Source organism: Otolemur garnettii, unplaced genomic scaffold (assembly GCF_000181295.1).
Source record: "Otolemur garnettii isolate 467f Iridium unplaced genomic scaffold, OtoGar3 scaffold00098, whole genome shotgun sequence".
Classification (NCBI taxonomy): domain Eukaryota; kingdom Metazoa; phylum Chordata; class Mammalia; order Primates; family Galagidae; genus Otolemur; species Otolemur garnettii.
This window is the reverse complement of record NW_003852493.1, coordinates 2,564,569-2,587,362: the sequence shown is the minus strand read 5'-3', so window position 1 is coordinate 2,587,362 and position 22,794 is coordinate 2,564,569. Positions and strand designations below refer to the sequence as shown.

Genomic DNA, 22,794 nt, shown 5'->3' with positions numbered 1-22,794 from the left:
TTGTTAAATTCTGTAAGAGTATTTATATTCTCTCCAGCTTAATAATGGTTCAAGAGTATTTACCACAAATGATAGAAGTAGAAAAAGAAATTCTGGGGAAATTAAGCAGACTGCATTTGCCATAAAACAATTCCCCGGTAAAGAATAAGCAAAAACTATGTCAGAATTACTTTATCTGCCAAATTTAAGAACCTTCTATTTCTAGCTTTAAATTTGAAGAAAGCAGTCTTTGGAGAGTACATTGCACATGAATTTATCATCAATAAAGACTCAATAAACACTGAATCAGTAAATGAACAAACACCATAAGGACTAGCAATGTATAAACACCTACACATTTACTAGAGTGAGTTAGAAACTCAACACTCGGAGGAGAAATACGAGCAGTGATAGTCATTAGCAGAGCGTAGTTACCTTAATATTTTTTACTTTCTTGCTATCAATTCATTAGTTTGATTGCAGAATCTTACAGTAATTCCCTGAACAACATTTAAAAATGTTTTTAAAAATATGTCGACATAATATGTGTAGTAACAACTTATGTCACGTTTTCATACTGAAAGCATTGTTGTTCATAACACTGTGGAGATAGATAATTCCTATGGGGAATGTGCATATCTATAATTCTTTTTAGAAAAAGTGATACAGAATGCCTGCCATGAATGATAAAATAAAACTCGAAAGAAATAAAAGTAGAGTAGACCAGTCTTCAACTAACTAGCATAATATCTAGAAATCCTCTCTCAATTCCAAATTTTAAGGCACACACAAAAAAATATGGTCAATATGTCTGGCAGACAGCAATAAATATCTCCTTGGATAATGTGAAAGGCTGAGGAGAGCGTAGGATGGTAGGGGTGGAATAGTCTCCCTTTGGCAAGAGGTATATCCACTTCTTTTCTAAAATATAAGTGAAATTGAAAAAAAAAAAGGAGAAACAATTTAGAGCATATGTGCTCAAAAGATGAGTGCAAGGCCATGCAGAGCTCAAGGCCAATCGTAGAGTACATTAAAACATTCATCATGAAAATGAGTATGTGTCATGGAATCGGAAACTCCTGGAGTTAAGGACAATAATTCTTGCTTTAAGAAGAAAATGCAGTCTTATGATGGTTAAGTAGAGTTATAAGCATGTTTACCTAAAATTTGGCAGTGGAAATTATATATGTGCTTTAATATCTACATGTGTGCACATGTATGTCACAGGATAGAGAGAAAGAGAGAAGGGAAGGAAAGGAAGAATAGGAAAAAGGGGAAAGAACTGAACCAAAAATTCAAACTGGAAATCCTGAAGCACATTTTTTTTTTGTCCTTTACATATTTTAAACTAATTGTAATTGTTTAGGGGGATGTCAAATTTGATGCTTTGCTGATATTTCTCCATGTTGAAAAATGCCATCCTATCATTTCTCATAGAAGTTAATTATTTGATAATTAAAGCTGAGTGCATTGCTTTAATCTCATCACAAAAATATTGCATATAAATTATCTCGTAATGAATTGATATTAGACAACACAGGTTGCAAAATTAAGTGCAAGGCTTTAACTGAAACAACATTTTCAAACCGTGATGCACAGGTACATCTTTTGTGAACTTTATAAAAAATACGTGCCTGTGCTCTGCTGACTCAAAATCTTTGTTAATGAGGCTAACTGGGAAAAAGTTCACTTGCTCCTAGCATGAGTCAAACCTCACACAAGTATCTGACATGTTAAGAGCTACTGAGATGAAATATTCTTGCTTAAATGTAAGATTTAAAAGTATAAGAAGTTGCTGCAGACCAAATTTGACTTTTTAAATTGCTACATTTTCATTGCATTGAAATCAACCTTGAAATTGTGAGTTTATGGATAGATAGTATAAAAAAGGTTAATAAAACCAGCTTTTCAGCATATGGAAGGAAAGGGGAACAAATGATTGGTTTCTTGAATAAGAGCTTGTCTATAGTTGAAGTACTATAATATTTCCCAAGTAAATGAACAGTCTCCCATCAAATTGTAGTAATTTTTTCCATGCTATGTATCTACTGAGTTTATGGTGTAACAAGAAAGGGGGAAATACAGTATCTCAAGAAATAGATTTTATTTTTAATCTATGTACAGCAACTTAAAATTTTCCAGTGTACAGCTCTATCATATTGAAAAATGCACAGTATAGAGTATGTAGCCCTCCTCCGAGGTGCAGGACCCAACTACAACAGGGACTTTACCTCACAAGATTTGTACCTTCATATTAACCTGAAATTTAAAAAAAAAAGAGAGAAAAGAAAAATGCATGGTGTCATATAACTACCATTACGACGAGAAGTGAGAAGAATTTAAAAAATTTAAAATTAAATTAAAAAATTTTTTTCCTTGTGCTATCCTTTCAGACTCAAACCCCCCACGCCATTCTTGATCTTCTGGCAATACTAATCTGTTTAGTCCCTACACTTCCATTGTTCAGAATGTCGTGTAAACAGAATCACACAAAATGTAATGGATTTTGTCTGGCTTCTTTCACTTAGCATAATACATTTTCGGATTCAGCCATGTTTTGGAGATTTATCTCGGTACACCAGCACGTTTATTTGTTCACCGCTTGAAAGGTACTGGGCTGTTTCCAACTTTGGGGGAGTATGAATAATGCTGAGATATACATTTGTAAATTTGTGGGAGGAAAAAAATGTCTAATGAAAATACTTAGAGAGGACTGTTAGGTCATATCCTACGAGTATGTCTAACTTTATAGGAATACACCAAGCTATTTTTAGAGTGGCTTCATTCCCAGAAGCAATTTATAAGATCTCCAGTTCTGTAAAATTACCAGCACTTGCTAATGTCAGCTCTTAATTCATTCATTTGTATCCACCCGTTCATCATTCTAAAAGTGGGTAGCAGAATCTTATGCGATTTTAGTTATTTGAATTTCCTTAATGACTGAAGATGCCGAAATATTTTTGTTTGTCATTTTGCTGTCTATATATCTTCTTTGATAAAGTGTTCGCTCAACTATTTTACTTATTTTTAAAATTTGTTTGTTTGGTTTCTTATTAAGTTTTGAGAGTTCTTAATATATTATTGCCATGAGTCTCTGTAAAATAAATTGAAGTACTTTGTTACGATCTGGAGCTTGTCTTTTTATCCCCTTATCATTGCCTTTAGCGGCACAAGTTTTTAACGTGGATGAAATACCAGTTGTCATTTTTTTCTGTTAGGGCTCTTGATAATACCTTGTTACCTAATTCAGGTCCATGGAGACGTTTTCCTGTTTTGTTCAAAAAGTTTTGTGACTCCACATTTTACGTTTATGTCTATGATCCACTCTGAATTGTTTTAAGTATATCATGAGATGCAGGTCAGGGTGCACATTTTTCCACATCTGTGCCCAATTATTCTAGTACCTTTGTTGAGAAGAAAAATTTTCTCAACTGAATTGCTCTTGTATTTGGTCCATAGTCAATTGATCATATCTATTTGGGTCTTTGTACTTTGTCCTTGTCCCTCGACCTATGTTTCTATTCTTTTCCTAGTACTAGTAAAATTAGTATTATCCTAATTTGTATAGATTTATTGTAGTAAAATCAGATCGTGTGAGTGAGTCCTCCAATTTTTTTCCCTTGGAATTGTTTTGGGTATTCTAAATCCTTTGTCTCTCCATATAAACTTAGAATCAGTTAAAGACTTCAAAAAATATGCTTGATTTGATTTTGATTCATATTTAGTTAACCTATAGATGAATTTGGAAATAATTGTAATATCCTCTGAATAACAATATTTAGTCTTATGAAGATAGTATGTCTTGGGATTGACTTAGTTTTACAATTTTCAGCATACAGGTTTTGCACAAATTATACAAGATGCATGCACATGTCATTTTAAGAAGATAGTGTAGATTTAAAAAAAAATCAACTTCCTAGTATTTGTTTTTAGTATATAGAAATATGATTCCATTCTTATATTCTGTCCTTGTAACCTGTTACTTTGCTACATTGCTAAATTCCCTAAATAGTTCCAGGTAGTTTTTTTTTTTTTTCCTGTCTAAGTTTTGAAATTTTTCTTGTAGAAAAATATGTTTTTTGAAAATAAAGACGATTATATTTCTTCCTTTCTGTATTGTATGCCTTTCATCTATTTTACTTATTACACTATTGAGAATGGACATCCTGGGTCCCAATCTTGAATTACAATTCACCTGTTCACTATTAAGTCTAATATTACCTGTATTTTTTTAGTTGATGAGTACAATCAGGTTAAGGAAGTTTCTATTCTTATACAGCTGAGTTTTACCATGGATGGATATTGAATATTGTCATATTTTCTCTCTTTATTAATTTAAAATGATTATGAGTTTTTTTTCTTCATTGTACTAATAGGGTAAATTGTGTTTTCTGTGGGGAAAGATTATATTATCAATGTAAGATACAATTATTTGACATATGAAAAATGTAAATGGATTGTTTGCCATAGCAGCATGATAAATAAGTTATTTTTATGTTCTTATAGATATTAATACTTTATTCTACTTGGAAAATATATTATATTTGTAAATTAAAAGAAATGTGAATATTTTCAGTATTCAGGAAGACATCATGGTGGAGAAAGACATCCAGAATTATATATATTTTAGATATACAATCTTGATAAAATACAATTATTAAATAGACCAACGTTTTAAATTTTTAAAAAGTTTATTTTTTATTTTTGAAATTTGAAGATTGATTTAAAATTTTGTTCTTTAGGTTTTCATGCCAATAACTATGAAATACATTTGTACATTTCAAATTTGTCCCTAAAACTATGAGAGTAGGGTTTGATTGTTATCAGCGAATTTACTGAGCAAAGGGTTTTGTTTCACTTTTTTTTCCAGGGCTTCAGCACTGGGGAGGTGCAGGAGTATGTGAATATTTTTTTTCTGAGCATAAACCTAACTGAATAAAAACATTTTGATGAGAAGTGGTGAATGTCTTCTAACATAGAACAAGGTATGTTCCCTTTTACCTGGTTTTAGAAACTCTGATTCATGATTTGCCTACCCCAGTAGATACTTCTCTGAGTATGTAGTAGACACCAGTAGATACTTCTCTGAGCATGTAGTAGACACCAGTAGATACTTCCTCTATATGCATGTAGTAGAAAGTTATTGTCTTCTGGCCTGAGACCAATTGTCCTCTGTCAACACCTGATTTTCCCTCAGGAAATATTCTTTCTTTCAATCTAGTTCCGTTTTATTGAGCAGGTATTTTAGAGATGGGCTATGATGCAGCCCTGGCCAACAGGTCATTACATGCCATTCTGCCCAGAGCAGTTGGTTCATGTCCAGAAATGTGAACTGATCAAAGACAATCAGAGCTGATCTAAAGGTTTTTTTGAGGTGAAGACCATAGAGATGTTTGTTTATTCCAATTCAGCTGGAGCAGCATGAATATAAGCCTGTAGTTTTTGGAGGCTGCAACTGGGGTTCTCATGTGCAAAAAGACTGTATGAGAATGAATAAAACACAGAGAAAATTGAAATCCTATGCAATCTTCCAAGATACATGCATAGAGGGAAAGAAAGAGAAATCAAATCCTAATGATCCTGGAATTTCTAGATAGTAAAGAATACTTTACTCTTGGGCTTTTTGGTTAAATGATCCAATGTGTGTCTCGTTCGTGAAGTCCTTAAACCAATTTAAATTGGGTTCTCTGCCACTTGTAGTCAAAAATGTCCTGATATATAACATAATACCTTTTGGTGTATAATATTTAGTATTAATTTAGTATTTAAAAAATTGCATTTTGCATTATCATAAAAGTCAGTTGGCACTTATTACAAATGCAGATTCTTCATCACTCCTCTGAGGATTCTGTTGTATGAAGGGTCCTGTTTTTAGGAATGATCCTGATATGAATCTTATGCTCAGGTAAGTACCATAATAATGAAATATAAGGAAAATAAAAAATGTGATATTATATTCCACTTGCTGAATATTACAGAATTCTCAGATTGCTTAGTGGTTTGATGGTATGTCAGTTTAGCAGACAACCACAGAAGAATCAGAGAATGTTAGAGCTAGAAAAAATGGCACTTATAATCCAATCCAATAGCCCTTTTTTTATAATTAAAAAATTATAGCTGAGAGAAGTAAAGTCATATATATATATCCCATAGAGATTAGGAACAGAACAACACTATGGCTTGAGTTTTATGCTAGCTTTTATTTATTTTATTAATAAAATTCCATATATACATTAGAAAATCATGAGATTCAGAAGTAGCCAGAAGCTAAAAACCATCCACCTTTATTCTTCATGGACATAGAAAATTAATTAAAAGAACTTACAGAAAGTTCCAATTTCTTAGCATACTTTTATTATAAATAAGCATTCATTATTTCATCATTATAACAATAAGGAACACTTTACTCTATAAATAGGCCCTATACACTTGTCCTAACTCATGCTGTGATTTTGTAACCATACCCTTCAATGCTTACACCAGGTATCCTATATATAATACACTACTGAGAAGTCTTTCTGATGGAAAACCTTTGACACCAGACAAGTCATCCAAAAAAGAGTAAAAACATAAATTTAAGAATTTAGACAAGAAACTCCTTAAAAAATGCGATGGTCCAAATGCAGTAGTCCCAAATTAATAGGTTTAATATGCCATGAGAGGATTTTTCAAAATCTTTTCCTCAGTCCTCTGATAACTTTATATGAAATAGACTCTCACCAGAAGTGGCAGATTTACAGAGTTCTATAATATCATTTGAGGATTTACAGGTGCAAAATTTCTTTACAATATAAAATAAAACATTGTAAGCTGATCTTTCTCTTCATTTTTTTCTTCCCTACAGTAGCAAAAATCGAACCAATTAATAGCTATAGCTGAAATTGTAGAAGAAAGCATCCCATTAATGTCACAAAAAGTGATATCCTAAACTATTTGTTGCCATCTCAAACTCCAATGTTTGAAACTATCTAAGTGATTGTACAGGTCAAAATTAGGTACTTGCATTACACATATAAAGAATTTTCTCAAAGCATCACATTTATTATTATATGCTAAATATGTATACACTCTATATTTTCATAAATATAGTCTCATAAGTTTGTCACACATATATTTTATCTCTGTTCCTGACAATTAATTTTTTCAGGATATCTTTCTGAGGGTCTTTAAATTTAAAATGACAATCTTATTATCTGTAAATGAAAAGAAGTAAATACGTATTATTTGGAAATACATTTAGAGAAAAAAGTGAAGATATTTATATCTTTGCATAATATGTATTGGTATTTTATTGAAAGAAGAATAGAAAGACATTTAGTCCCAAAATAATTTTCAAATTTGGTTCTAAATCAGAATTAGTATGAATGTCTTGGAGAGGAAGACTCTTCATTCTGACTGAGCCTACCAAATTAGAAGGTAGGCAAAAGAGTTATGGATTCTAGATTTTTGAAACAAAAGAAAATTTCCTAATGCTATTTCACTCCTTGGGTATACAGAAGATTAATGCTCCCTTTGTATCTGGGCCTAGAGGATGACAAGCATAGCAGCAACTTTTTCCTGAACTTTGGACAACTATATACATCTACCAAGGTACTATGCAGAAACCAATAGTTTCAGCCTTTGAAAGATGACCAAACTGAGGTGTATTTACATATCTTTATTCAGAAAAAGAAAAAAATATTAAGACTGATAAGATTGTCTAATGAAAGAAATTGAAGCTATGTTAAGTATTTAAAAACATTTTAAAGATCCCTTCTTTCAATTTAGTTGAAAAGGTGAACATCAAGATAGTTTATAAAGTGTGTAATGTGTTCTCATATGCAATGTCCTTTCAGGGGCGGCCTCAGTCATTCTGCACATGTGTAGCTAAGAGAACCAAAGAGGGCAGACACTGTGAGACTTAATGTCATTTGTTGCCCTGCCATTATTACTGTGATGTGCTATTTTTATCCTAGGCCTTTCCCAAAACCACAGTGTCAGGTTAGATCTTTAGGGATTAAAAATAGAAACAATAGGTACAGTTTTACCAACTTCAGATCATCTTAAAAGTTGATGGATTCGTTTGACATGTTATGCTCTTGATTTGTTTTGATATCCTCGCAAGTTGCCTTGTTATATGAATGACAGCAATTGGGTTCCATTATCTCAGCGGGATTTCTACTCACTTCTTTGAACAACAGAAGTAAAATAGCTCACTGGGCCATACACATTTTAAATTGTACTTATTTGAAGGACATCCATTATCCACTTCCTACTAAACTGCAGTTTGTTTTACAAGAAATTTAAATAAAATACACTGGATGAGCATACAATACTTTTTTTTTTTTTTTAAATATGGAACGCTTCACGAACTTGTGTGTCTTCCTTGCTCAGGGGCCATGCTAATCTTCTCTGTATTGTTCCAACTTTAGTATATGTGCTGCCAAAGCCAGCACAGCATACAATGCTTTGTTTGTTTGTTTGTTTATTCATAGCAAGGAGTATCTCTGCATTGGGAAAATCGAATTAGATATGCCGTTTTGTTATCTGAGATGTGAACAATTACCATCTTCTTTCATTTTCATTTGGGCCACTCCTTTTTCCTGTTCTTACTGTTGTTTGATCTGTTGAAATCTTTAAAATATCGCTTTTGAAATCACTTAAGCAAAAGAACAAGAAGTCTAAAATGAATACTGTGAATGAGGCCAAAGAATCATTTTTATAGCTTCTCTGTTGAGAACACATCAACACTATGAGAAAAATGACGTGACAAACAAAACTAGAAAAATAGTAGACTTGGGGAATGTTGTTCAGATTACACTGGAATTCAGGGTTTAACTATTTTTATTTTCAATATGATGTAACAAATATTGCACCATGGCAAGAATACCCTTGCCTTTTCTTCTGATGTTCCTTCCAAACCCTGGATATTTGCTTCTCTTTTCACTATAGTCACTTGAATTCATAATGATTGTATGAATCTCTAGGATATATCTCCTCAGGTTAAATTTCTTTATTTATAAAAATACACTGAAATACTTTGCATCAAGAAACATAAACTCCACACAGAAACATATAAAGCCCTGCCAGCAACACCAATAAGCCAAGCAAGTTGAAATTTGCCTAGAAGAATCAGAAAGGATGTTATTGACTGTATTTTAGGAGTGAAATAATGGACCAAAACAAAGTCTATCTCCAAACTTTCAGAGTGACACACATATTTTGAGGGCAGCTTAATCAGCAATTACCCATGCTTTTCTGATCATACGGCATAGTTCACACACAATTTGCATAAACCACAGCCAAAGTTCTAGTATGGGTTTTGAGAGAAGGTGCAGAAAATTATATGAATGAGATGACTATATATAAATGGAAGCTCACAGACTAGCAAAGTAGCCTTGTTGGAAACAGGAGATTCTGGAGCTTGTAGACTAAGATTGGCCATTCTCTTTATGCTAACTGGGATTTCCTAAACTAATTCTCTGTTCAGCTATCCCAAAGTGATGAGGAAAGAAGCCTACAAAGACAAAGAAATTTCCTCCCCCCCACCCCTCCCCGATGCTAAGAGAGAAAATCATATGCTTCTGATGATAATCTCGTTCTTTTTATTTAATTTACTTTTTTATTAAGTCTTTCATACATAGATCACAAATACATTTATGCCATTATAGGATTTAATGTGTTGATTATTTGTACAAACTGGAATGCTTACATCCTACTAAACAACATAGCCTTCACCACTTAATCATGTTCCTGCTGTGAATTTGTTTTGTAAGTAACATAAATACAACTTCTTTACATCATCTTAAATTATGTGACATGGTTCTAGAGAGTTGATCAGAATTGGATTTTTATGTACAGTATTTTGTAATTTTTAAATCAAATAAAATTTCAAGAATTTAGGTATCACAATGTTTTAAATTTATTAATTTCCATATATAATTTAATATTCTGCTGAAAGGAAGATGAGTCAACAGCTCTTACATCTTACACATTTCTTACTGAATTAATAATTCATTGATTAATTTGTTCCATACTTGGGAAAAAATGGTATCTCAAGTGGTTTTACACTTTATCATCCTCTTTTCACTTTGTTAAATGTCTCCTTTGTATAATTTTAAAATTAGTATTGGTGGCAATCTACAAGTGTTAAGAGAATTACTCAGAACTGATTGTCAGATGTTGAGTCTTCAGTTTTAGCTAAAAAACTCCTTCTTATCTGGAAATTAGAAAATCGGTTAATGAAAATCTGTATTTGTCAAGGCTAGTAACTTAGGGGAAAACTAATCTCCATTATTAGTATTCAGAGCATCAAGTAAAGCTTGAAATCTTTTAAAGAGAAGTAATCAACAACATAAAATTATAAAAGTGGTGTTATAATCACCCCAAATTCTTACTTTAGGATTCATTATTAAAAAAGGGAATCAGTTCTGTTCATACCTGTAGAACTAGGAGAATGGACTTCTCCTACTCATCATTATCTAAATGATTTAGCAGAAAAATTTCAGCTTTCTGTAGTAAAGAATTTTAATTCTTATTTGTCCCAGTAGCTATTATCAACATAATTTAATTGAGAAAATAGCAGTGCAAACCTGGGACCAAATAAATGCCAATAAATTAAGAACAGATAAGGATATATGTGGAGTGAGTTTTTTTCTTAATTGTGTAGTTATTAATTAGATAATGTAGGTATTGTTAGATAGGGGCATGAACTCTATTACTAATAGTGATTATAAAAAAAAAATGAGTAGGGGCTGGGCACAGTGGCTCACGCCTGCAATCCTAGCAGTCTGGGAGGCTGAGGTGGGTGGATAGCTTGAGCTCATGAGTTTAAGACCAGCCTGAGCAAAAGAGAGACCCCCATCTCTACTAAAAATAGAAAAACTGAGACAGGAGGATTGCTTGAGCCCAAGAGTTTGAGGTTGCTGTGAGCTATGACATCACAGAACTCTACCCAGGTCAACAGCTTGAGACTCTGTCTCAAAAAAAAAAGTACATTAGAAGTGTTTGAAAAGGAAATGCTGATATGCTTGAGAACTTACTGAATGAATAACATGAAACAGGGGGAGTATAGCCTCAATTTCAGAATTATGGTCTACAATTTTTCTTCCTATAAATATACTCTGTTCTTTTGAGTAAGACCAACATTCATACATACTTTTCATGTAATTTTATTATTTGTGGACTAATCTCCTGTTAACATATTACTCTTAATATTAATAACAATAAATATATTCATGACTTATGGCCTTGATCTAAGTATCTTGGTTTCTAAGATATGTATATGGGTGGTTAAAATACCATTTGCTACTTTTTTATGCCTATAACTCTATTCACCACCTACGTTCCACCAGTTTATATAATGAGTGACACTGGAAGGTAGAATATTTTCCCATAAAATAACTTATAAATATTGGCAAACATTTAGTGACCATTCTCAATTCCTTCTTTCTTCTTTTCTTTTTTTTTTTTTTTTTTGGCAATTTTTTTGGCCAGGGCTGAGTTTGAACCCACTACCTCCAGCATATGAGGCTGGCACCCTACTCCTTTGAGCCACAGGCACTACCCCTCGATTTCTTTAAAATAACATTTTAATACAAATTGCATTCTATTGGAAGCAACATATGTTAGCATTAAAGCATCATAGATGATGATATTCTCATGCAGTTATAAAAAAGATGTACTTGGCTACTTGGCTATAGTTTACCAAACAATTGATAATGACATCTTTTGTCCTTGCACCAATTCACTGGGAAAGAGACTATTTCTTAATGAATTAAGAGAAAATATGCTATTTGGATTTCCTCTATTCTAATAACTACCCACAGTTGATAGACTTAATATTAATTTTTCTAGCATATTGATACAGGACAGGTGGAGCCAGGACCTGCCGCCTTAGCCCTGGTGGTGTTGATGCAGTGGCAGCCAACAGAGGAACCAGTGGGCTGGAGGGGAGGCGGGGGCGGGGGGGCCCTACGAGGCTCCAGTAGCCAGAGAGGCCAGCAAACTGCTGGGAAGACACTGGTGCCTTGGTGTCTCTGTTACCATGCACTTCTGGTTGAAGGGGGAACCCCACCTTTTCTAGGGCCAGTCAATTTCACGTAAGTTTCCAAGGCCTGAGAGTTCTAGCCCCCTGCTGCTAAAGTATGGCTGAGTGTCACTTTAGAGGACCCATGTGCTAAATCTAACAACTGAGATCTGGCCCCCTGCTGCTAAATGTAAGGCTGAATGTCACTTTAAGATAAGGGGACCAGACGTCCCGCTTTTGGCAGGACAGTCCTGATTTTTAATAATTTGTCCAGCATCCCACTGCGTTTTTAAAAAGTCCAGATTTTTGGAAAGAATGGATGACAAGCTAGGTAACAGTGAAAGAACGGTTTTCGTCTGCTAAAAAGGTTAATGTAACTCCATTTGGGAATGAAGAGGTTAATGTAACTTCATTTGGAAATGAAAAGGCTAATGTAAACTCTCTACTCCCCTCCTGGTCAAGGTCGCCCAGGTGGAATAGGTATCAGAAGAAGACTGGCTCCCTCCTTGCTTCTAGGTAAGGACAATTAGCTCAGAAGGAGACAAACTGTCTGGAACAAACAAGTAGCCCCCGCTCTCTAGAGGGTCCCTAACCATAAATAGCTTAGCCAATAGCAGCCCAGCCTGACAAAACACTTGATGAAATTCCACTTTAAAAACCTCAGCTCGCTTCACTAGGGAGTCACCCTTCCTCCAGCCACGCTGAAGGGAAGAGTGGCCCAGGCATATGCTTGCAAAATAAAGCACTTTTGTCTTTACCTGTGTGTGGTGGTCTCTCAACGGCAATTCTGGTCCCAACACTGCCATGTGGCTATTTCACCAGGATAAGAGTTTTATATTATTTTTGTTAATTTTATAATCTTAAACTTTAATAATAACAAATAATTGTTGAGAACTGATTATCGAGAACTGCTTATCAAAGTTCGTATTGTTGATCAGTTGTTAGAATTTGACCACCACCCTTGTTTGGACTTAATGAACAATGGCATTTTTTGGCATTGGCAACCACAAAAACATTTTGTAACTGTCTCTCAGATGATACACATTGTACTGCGTGCTAGTGCTAGTTAAACAATTGATGTCAACAAATCAGCTATTCAGATAATTTAGGTAAGTAATTTATTTATTTATTTCATGAATTTAGTAGACAGTACGTGTATTATTTATATTTTATAGTGGAGGCAAAGTCTAGTGCCGACCTTGAAAGTGACATGACTTACAAGGTATCATTATTAAAAAAAAATTGATAAGGAAAAAGTTAACTCTTGGGCATCGGCAAAAATCACAAATGTTTAGAAATATTTCATCATTTTGAAACAAACCACGTTCCATACAATAATGCACTAAAAATTGTGGGATACGCACTATCCTTACCAGGAACTAATGCTGCGACTGAATACATTTTTTTCTACAGTAAATAAAGTGTGGACATGACAAAAATCACAATTAAGTGTTGAGACTTTGAAAGCCATTTTATGTGTGAAATATAATTTAACAAATTCTTTTGAAAAATTTCATGACCTTTTAAACAATGACAGCAATCTACTAAAAAAATTTCACTCAAATGAGAAATATGCCAAAGAATAAAATAATACTATACATAGTTTTGTTTTTTTTTTTGTTTTTTTTTTTGCCAGGGCTGGGTTTGAACCCATCACCTTAGGCATATGGGGCTGGCGCCCTACTCCTTTGAGCCACAGGAGCCATCCTATACATAATTTTTTTAATGTATTATATTTGTAAATTGTACTTAGGTTGAAATTAAAAAATATATATATTACAATACTATTTTTGTGTTCTATGAAAATTGTTGTTACTCCATATAGACCAAGTTTTTAATTAAGAACCAACCCCCCCCCCCACTGTCAATGGTGTCCTGCTTTACCAATGTTAAAATCTGGTCACCTTACTTTAAGAGGGCCAATGCTTAAATGTAACCTTTGAGTTCCAGCAAAATAGCCCCTGCGACTATATATACTCCTGAGCAGAGAGCTCAGAGACAGATTGAGAGAGGGAGCGAAAGAGCTTGTTCCCTGACCAGGGTTCTCTCTGCCAGGAGCTTTGGCATTTTTGTATTCTTTGTTTCTATAAATAAATCCTGTCTTACCACTGATCTGTGGTCCATGGATTCATGGAATCACTGAAGATTCTTGGAGACCAAGAACCCGAAACTCTGGTATCGTATTTGGCTACAACAAAGCGACTTAAGATAAAATTCCAGTATCAATATGGCTTTGTATGTTCTATGATCATTTGAACTATTCTTAAATAAGTAATTTTTCCCCTTCTTTAATAAGTTTTTTACCATTAAAATGATAGAACATTATTCAGTTTTCAAAATTTTCTTTTTATTTCACAGGTATGTTATATTTTGACAATTTTATCAGCACATTTCATTGTACAATATCTCATTAAATTTAAAATTTTCTTGCTTCATTAAACTAAAAATAGTATTGGTAGATGAGGCACATTGATGATTGTTATTTGTGGAAGAAATTTAAAATCTAGTTTGAAATATATAACTGAATAATGTTGGTGCAAATTATTTGCAGTTAAAAGGTAAGTAAACCAATAAGAAATAAATATTTCCAAATATTAAGATGAATTCTCTTACCAACACACTTTGTGATGATATACTGTACTGGCAACTAAAATCCCTCCACTAGTTTTACTATCAGGGTATTGATACGGGAATTTCATCTTTAGTAGGTTCTTGGTCTTGGTAATTTGAAGAATGAATCTGCCAACCACAGATCAGTAGTAAGACAGGAGTTATTTACAGAAAAGAATACAGAGGAAAAAAAAACCCCAAAGCTCCTGGCAGAGAGAAACAACCCAAGGAAAAAAGCTCTCTCTCTGGGCTCTTTGTCCAGCAGTATATATAGTCTCATGGGTCCTTGGACTTGGTAACAAATGAATTGATACCATCCTTTCCACTGGGGTAAGATGAATGCATACATTAATGAATGGATACAGTCCCTTCCTGAGGGGCAAGGTGAATGAATGCATTAGTGAATGGATATGGTGCCTTTCATGCCCTAGAAACTTACATGAAATTGACCAGGCCTGGGAAATGGGGGGGGGGGTTCCCTGTTCAGCTACAAGTGCAAGAGGTAGGAGACACTAAGGCACTGGTGTCTCCCCAGCAGTTGTCTGGCCCTTCTGGCTACTGGAGCCTCCTGCTGCCTCCCCTCACCCCCCCACCCCCAAGACCGTTGGTACCTCTGCCAGCTGTGGTGGCACCAACACCACCAGTGCAGAGGTGGCAGGTCCACCCCTCAGCTCAGTAGAGCTGGCTGGGGCACCACCTGTCTTGTATCAGTATTACTTCTAATATTGTCAATTACTCTTGATAAATTTGGAACCAAATAGAGTACAATCTCACTTTAATTTACTTATAGATTTATCTCTAAAGGATTTAGTGACATTAAAGCCAAACAAAAGTGTTTTTTTGTGCAGATATACATTTTTAAAAATATCTTTTAAATAGATTTTTCATGTACATCTATATCCATTAAGGCATTTGACAGATGGGTGGGATGTGAAACCATTGCTTCTTGTTAAAAGTTGTCTGAAATGTAGCAAAGTGTATTGTGTTTACAGCACTTTCAGCACTTAATGCCAGCACCACCGTTCACTAACATTGAAACTGCAAAGTCTTCCAAATTCAGATGGTACTTCCTAGAAATTGCACTGTCCCATAGAGCGGCACTACTTAAACAATTAGCCTCTCAATGTATCTCTATACTCCCTAAAGCACCATATTGATTATGTTACCTCTCTGCTCAATTTACAAAAGATAACCTCCAAATTCCTCAATTTCACATCCAATATCCTCTATCATCTGGCTTAAAACTCCAAATCAAAATTTGTCTCCACTAAGATATCTTACCTAATGCTTCTGTTAGTTAAGAACTCCTGCTCATTTAAAAAGTAAATTTCAAATTTTATGTGCATATACATTTCTACATTCCACTTGTTATGTGGACCTCTACTTCCACTTGAGTATTTTTGTGGACTTGGTGTAGATGAATTATTCATCCTAATTGGGTTTGTCCAGAATTTTCAGTCATTAGAGATAAATTCCTAACATACATGAAATTATAATTTTATATGCCACAAATATTATTCCCACAAATATCCACACAGACAATAATATTAAAGTGCTAAGAAAACATACTTGCATTAAAATTTTGAGGTAATAATAGTTTATCCCAAAGCTCAGATAACACAATGAAAAATATGAAAATCTTTTCCAGATATCCAACTGCATTTAATTTTCGCATTTTAATTAATAGATTTGTCTTGTTCTCAAATCATTTTTAATTAGAGAATGGCATTCTCTTTGGACTCCTAAAATTTTCACTGCATATCTCCTGGTGCAAATGTGACAAGAAAGGAGGGATTTTTATGCTCATTAGAAAAATAAAATAAAATTTTCACATTCAGGCTGAGCCTGTGTGTTTGCAGCTGAATCTAAATGATGTGTGTATTTCAGTGGGGCCAATTTGCCAAAAGGATTCTCTAAGCGACAAAGAAGCTGGAAGTTATAGTCTCCACTTTGGGGGACACAGCGTGTACAAGTCATAGTACTTTGGGTCCACAAAACTATTCAATTTTCAAATGATCTAGCACATAATTGCAGACTCAACTGAAGAAACTTGTTAAACTCTCTCATAACCAAAGGATCATACAGTAAATGAAAATTTTCTCTCTGTCTTATATATATGTATATCAGTCCTAAGGAGTAACAAAAATATACTAGCTTTATATTTATTAAAGAAAACAAATAAATAAGGAATTGGATGACTAAGATAAATGGTAATGGTTACAGAAGGGAAAAAAGAGATTGTACTCAGCAAGTTGTAGGGAAGATAAGAAAAATTAAAATTTTATAAGTGGAGAGTAAATAAGTCAATGAGATGCACTATTCCCTTTCTGGGAATTACAAATTGAAAATATTAATTCTAACAAGCCTAGAATGGCCTGGGATTATGGTAAAACATGAAAATCTAGGCTCTGCATCTAACCCTGCCACTTATTAGCTAGGTGACTTTATTCAAATTATTTTATTTTTGTGGGGCTTAATTTTATCTCATTGCCTTCAATAAAAACAAAGTAAGAATAGAATGCAGTGCAGCAATGTTATTAATGCCTCAATGTGAGTATCAGCTGAGGTACTAAGAAGGCCGATTCATAGAAGCAAACATCCACTAAGGTTTATTATTCAAGATGTGGAAGCAAAGCCTAAAAGAAAACTCAAGCCTAAGAAAATCTGAATAAACTACAGACTATTTAATTAACAGTAAAGCTCTAATATTGGTTTAGAGCTTTAATTAATTATGACAGTTATGCCCCATGAATCAGAGATGATCATAGGGGAAAGTGAGTATGCAGTACATAGGAATTCTATGCCATTTTCATAGTTTTCTATAAATATAAAATTGTTCTACAATAAAATTATGTATGAATATAATATGTATGAAACATGTATCTATCTCTGTGTAATACCACTAGTGAACCTATACTATAACAAGTTAAAATCAGTGCAATTACCATTGGAAAGAACAGAAAGCTAAGGCTCAAAATACATTAGAGGAACTTGCCACGACACATAGCTAGTTAATAAATGCTGGAGCTAATCTTAAACCTATATATCATTGTGAGGCCTGAGTGCTTTTTGTTGTGAATCCTGACTTTGCAACTCTGTAGAAACTGTATCCAGGCAAGGACTGTCAATGACTGACTGCTGTAGACTGCAAGTATAAAATGATAGGAAGGATTCCACTTCTGGATGTGATTTAATTATTCCTCCTACTTTTCAGGATTAAATGAAATGGCTGTGATATCATCCACTACTTTTGCTTTTTGTTCAGAAAAGAAACCTTTCCAATTTGAAGTGGTCCGGTTAGTACTGATTCACTAGATAAAAAACTAAGAGCAGTGAGACCATTAAGAGCATTTTGAGAGAAGAATAGCAAAACCCATGAAGATTATTCTTAATTTAAGATCTATAGACTTAATATATCAGATCTCTCTATATGAAAAGAGAGTTACACATTAGGATGTTCCCCCATATACACAGACTCTTGGGAAAAGATTGTATCAACTTTGATCTTTTATTCTAGGTTCTGTGATGCTTTTGCCTGAGGCAATTTTTACATATCCACCTTTATTCCAGTAAAGCAGAACCACATCTAAAAGAGTTACATGCAAATAGTCCCCCGAAGAATGTTAAACATTGGTATAGAATCCCTATACTTAATTTTATTATAGCTGTGGGTCTCATAAATCTTTTATTTATGTCCTCTGGCTTGCTGAGAATGTGCACTCCTGTGATGTTTCGTAATGCAATATATGGAAAGTTTGTGTACATAGGACAATTTAGTTTCAAATGCTTCATTTTCCACCATCTCCCCTTAGAGAGTTGTATTTCCTCTGGATTTTTCATTTGTGTGTGTTTTGATACTGCTAAATTAGCCACCTCTTTTAAACTCTCACAATGCCATTAACACATATATGGAGCAAACTTACGTTCCCAATGGTTTGCATAAACACATTTTATATGAGTCTGCTATTTAAAGTATACATTTGGTAAATGAAGTTGATTTTGACTATTTTTGTTTGCCCAGCATTGTACCCTCATTCTTTCCTTTGGGAAATAGTATCCAGATGTTGCATCTTCTATTTTTAGGCAATGCCATTCAATAAACCTTGTTCAGCCCTAGACCTAAGCCTTAGGTCCTAACGGATGTCGTGTGGGCTCAGCTAAGCCACCTATCATTCTATCACTGATTGCCTGATCCACATCAGCCAATCATGTCAGAGGTAACAGTGAAAGGTGCATCTCAGAAGCACTATTCCAGGTCTACCAAGCCATATTTCAGGTGAGCTCTAGTTCTTAAGTTTTCAGTTTATAAGCGGCATTGAATTCCCTTGTGGTTGAAACCACTTTAGAAGAAAAACATAGCATCCGCAATTTGAAAAATATTATCTGGTATTGATACAGGGCAGTTGGCGCCCCAGCCTGCTCAGCTGAGCTAAGCCAGAGGACCTGCCACCTCTCAGAGGCAGTCAGGGGAGGAGCCAGAGGCTGGAGGTTATGGTGGGGGGCTGTAGGAGGCCCCAGTAGCCGGAAAGGCCAGACAATTGCTGGGGAGACACCATCACCTTAGGTCTCACTCCCCTTGCACTTGCGTCTGAACAGGGAACCCCCATGTCCTAGGCCTGGTCAATGTCATGTAAGTTTCCTAGGCCTGGGACTAAAAGAGATTGTAGCCATTGATTTGTTACTGAGTTCCAGTTCAACGTAACAACTGAGTTCTGGCTAACTGTAACTACACAGGATCCTAGGGTGACTATATACTGCTGGACCAAAAGCCCAGATAGAGACAGAGAGAGGGCATGAGACAGCTCCTTCCCGGAGCTAGGTTCTCTCTGCCAGGAGCTTTGGTGTTTCAAATCCTGTCTTAATACTGATCTATAGTCCGTGGATTCATTCTTCAAATCACTGAGACCAAAAACCTACTGAAGACGATCTGGTATCAGTAGGCAATGGGGGCAGAGAATACAAGGACTCAATTAACATGGAATGGACAATAGCCCTGTTATAGAAGGAGGAGATGGGCAGCACCGGGACGTCTCAGAGCTCACCTTCCGGCTTCTTTCCAGCTTCTCTCTACATTTCTGGTTTCTCTCTCTTCTCACATGTCACTATGTCCTACCTTTTCTCTAGGGATCCTTCTCTCTTTCTGACTGACTAAACTAATCATATGGTTTAGTTTATTATGCAGATTAACTGGATTTTTTCCTTTTTTTGCAGGATTGGTCATTCTTTTTAATTTTAATATGTAAAACATGTACATAGTGATACTGGAATTTCGTCTTCAGTAGGTCCTTGGTCTCGGTGATTCATTCTGGAAGAATGAATCCACGGACCACAGATAAGTTGTAAGACAGGATTTATTACAGAAAAGGATAAAAAAACACCAAAGCTCCTGGCAGAGAGAAACAAAGCAAGTCAGGCAAAAACACTCTCTCTCTCCCTCTCTGTCTCTCTGGGCTCTTTGTCCAGGGGTATATATACATATATGTGTGTATATATATAATGTATGTATGTGACTACAGAGGACCCATGCAACTATATATGTGTATGTAACTACATTTAGCAGGACTTGGTAGTTACATTTAGTGTGCATGGGTCCTCTGTAGTTAGATTTAGTGGGGACTCCGTAGCAAATGAATGGCTATAGTCCCTTTCATTCCCAGGCCGTAGGAAACGTACATGAAATTGGCCAGGCCTGGCAGCGCCTGTGGCTCAATGAGTAGGTTTCTGGCCACATATACCAAGGGTCTCTGGTTTGAACCCACCCGGCCAAACTGCAACAAAAAATAGCTGGGCGATGTGGCTGGTGCCTACAGTCCCAGCTACTCCCTGAGGCAAGAGAATCGCCTAAGCCCAAGAGCTGGAGATTGCTGTGAGCTGTAATGCAACGGCACCAAAGTGAGACTCTGTATCTTAAAAAAAAGAGAGAGAGAGAGAGAGAGAGAGAGAGAGAAAGAAAAAAAGAAAGAAAGAAATTGACCAAGCCTAGGAAATGAGGGTTCACTGTTCAGCCGCAAGGGCAAGGTGAGGGAGATCTAAGGTGCTGGTGTCTCACCAGCAGTTGTCTGGCCCCTCTGGTGACTGGAGCCTCCTGCTGGGGTCCCCCCCTCCCTCCCGTCTAGCCCCTGGTTCCTCTGTTGGGTGCCACCTCACGAACACCTCCAGGGCGGAGGCAGCAGCTCCTCCCTTCTGTTCTCCAGAGCTGGCTAGGGAGCCGCTTGTCCTGTATCAATAGTACAAAATTAGAAAGGCACCAAAAGCTACAGCTCTCAAAGAATGTTTTCCTATCACTACTATCCCCCAGATAGCAAAGTGTTCTCCCTAGTGACATACATTTTTACAAGTTTACAAAGAGATAATTGAGAAAATCCTTGAAAATTTCTATAGGTTTTTAAATAGAATCAATAGATAATACTTCTATAAAATATTTTGTAAAAGAATAATTACTTTAGTTATTTAATAAAACATTATGCAAAAAATATAGAATATAATTAGGCATATAATTTTATTCTTCCTAGAGAATTACATAATTGCTTTTTCTATTTTCTCTCAAATCCATTCCATAGAAAGGATTAACAAGTATGCTTAAGTGAAAAATTACAATGTCTCTATAGTTATTATTCTTATTTTATGCCTTATTATCAAGTTTACATAAAAGAATAAAAGGACATTATTATAATAAGTAAAATAAATAAATTGTGAAATATGCAGATTAAACATTCACTTACAATTTGTCAATAAATCCTCACTTTTCTTTTTGCAAGTGTATATCATAATTTTAAAACCTAATTAGAGTCATCTGAATGAAATTTTTCAACCATGATTTAAAAAAATAAACCAAGAAATACTCAGTATGTTATAAAAGAAACAGTGTAATGTCAATGTAATGGTGTAGTGCTGTATTCGTTTTAACTGGATATCTGTTATTGGAGATCAGCATTAGCCCTGTGTGATTGTCCCCGTCCAGGCTCTATACACATGCAAGAGCAATGCACAGGTGCACATTTTCCTATGCAATCATCGCCAAACCTAGTCCTTTTGATCTGACTCTCACATAGTGCTTTTCACTAGTTCTTTCAATTATCTATGAAATACAGGAAAGTAGGATCAAAATTTGTCTTGAATGTTACCATTATTGAACTACTCCCATCGATTTTATCTTTTCATTATTTTGTTGTATGAAACTGTTAGAGAGGATTTATATCCCGAATCCGGCCCAGAAAGGAGAAGATATTCTTGGTCATTGTTGTGACTGAATTTACAGCATTAAAAAGCAAAACAAAAAACATTTATCCATACTTAAAATATGAAACTGCAGCCAGGGTTTGAAAGATCCCTTAAGTTTTCCAGATTTTTCTCTTCTGCTGAAATGAGCAATTTTGACAATGCTGAGTAGTATTTTTTCATTGGCTTTTAGATACACTTCTTTGTATTATCATTTTCCTGATTGCTTCAGGGATTACTGAATACAAATTTAACTTAGAATAATCTAATTATCATTATATTTTTTTCTATGAAATATAGGAATCTTGCAACACTATAATGCCATTTATTTCCTCATCTTTTGGACTATTCTTGATGTATATGCTGCATCTATAGTCATTGAAAACACTATCATGTTTGTGTGGAAAAATTAGTTTATATATACCTGTGTCTTTTAGAGAAGCTAAGAGAAGAAAGGAAGGAATATATCACCTCTGATTCCAAGATAGAACTTCATTTCTGCAGCCTTCAGTGGGGGAAATGCTGTGTCCTCACAGGGGAGAAGTGAAGGAGACCAAGACAACACTCCCTTCAATCGCAAGCCCTTACATGAGGCACTAACTTGTTCATGACGGAGGACTTCTTCCTGACTTAATGACTTCCCCAGAGGCCCTATGTCTTAGTACTACCACAAGGGGAATTAAATAAGTTTTTACATATAAATTTGAGGGAACACATTCAAATCATAACAAAGAATCATGACTCTTCAGTACATTTCCAGAATTGATCCACTTTACATGTCTCAAATCCCGTGAATGAAGAGAAAGTCAGGTCTCCTTAAGGAAAGACCCAAGTATTATCAAAAATTGATGGTATTATGAATCTTTCTCCTAAAGAGCATACTGCCTTTTACCAGAGGAACTTTACATTGGGAAAAAAGAAATAGTCTGAACATGGCTGTGAACTGACACAAATTCCGGGAGATCCAAAATAAAGCTGCA

At 35.0% G+C, this 22,794-nt stretch overlaps 1 non-coding gene across 1 annotated transcript; it reads right to left on the bottom strand.

Annotated features, from left to right (window-relative positions):
• Window positions 1-8,307: 8,307 nt before the first annotated feature.
• LOC111727235 lies at window positions 8,308-8,414 on the bottom strand. The gene has a single exon (XR_002774835.1). It is a non-coding gene; the product is annotated as a U6 spliceosomal RNA (small nuclear RNA).
• Window positions 8,415-22,794: the final 14,380 nt, after the last annotated feature.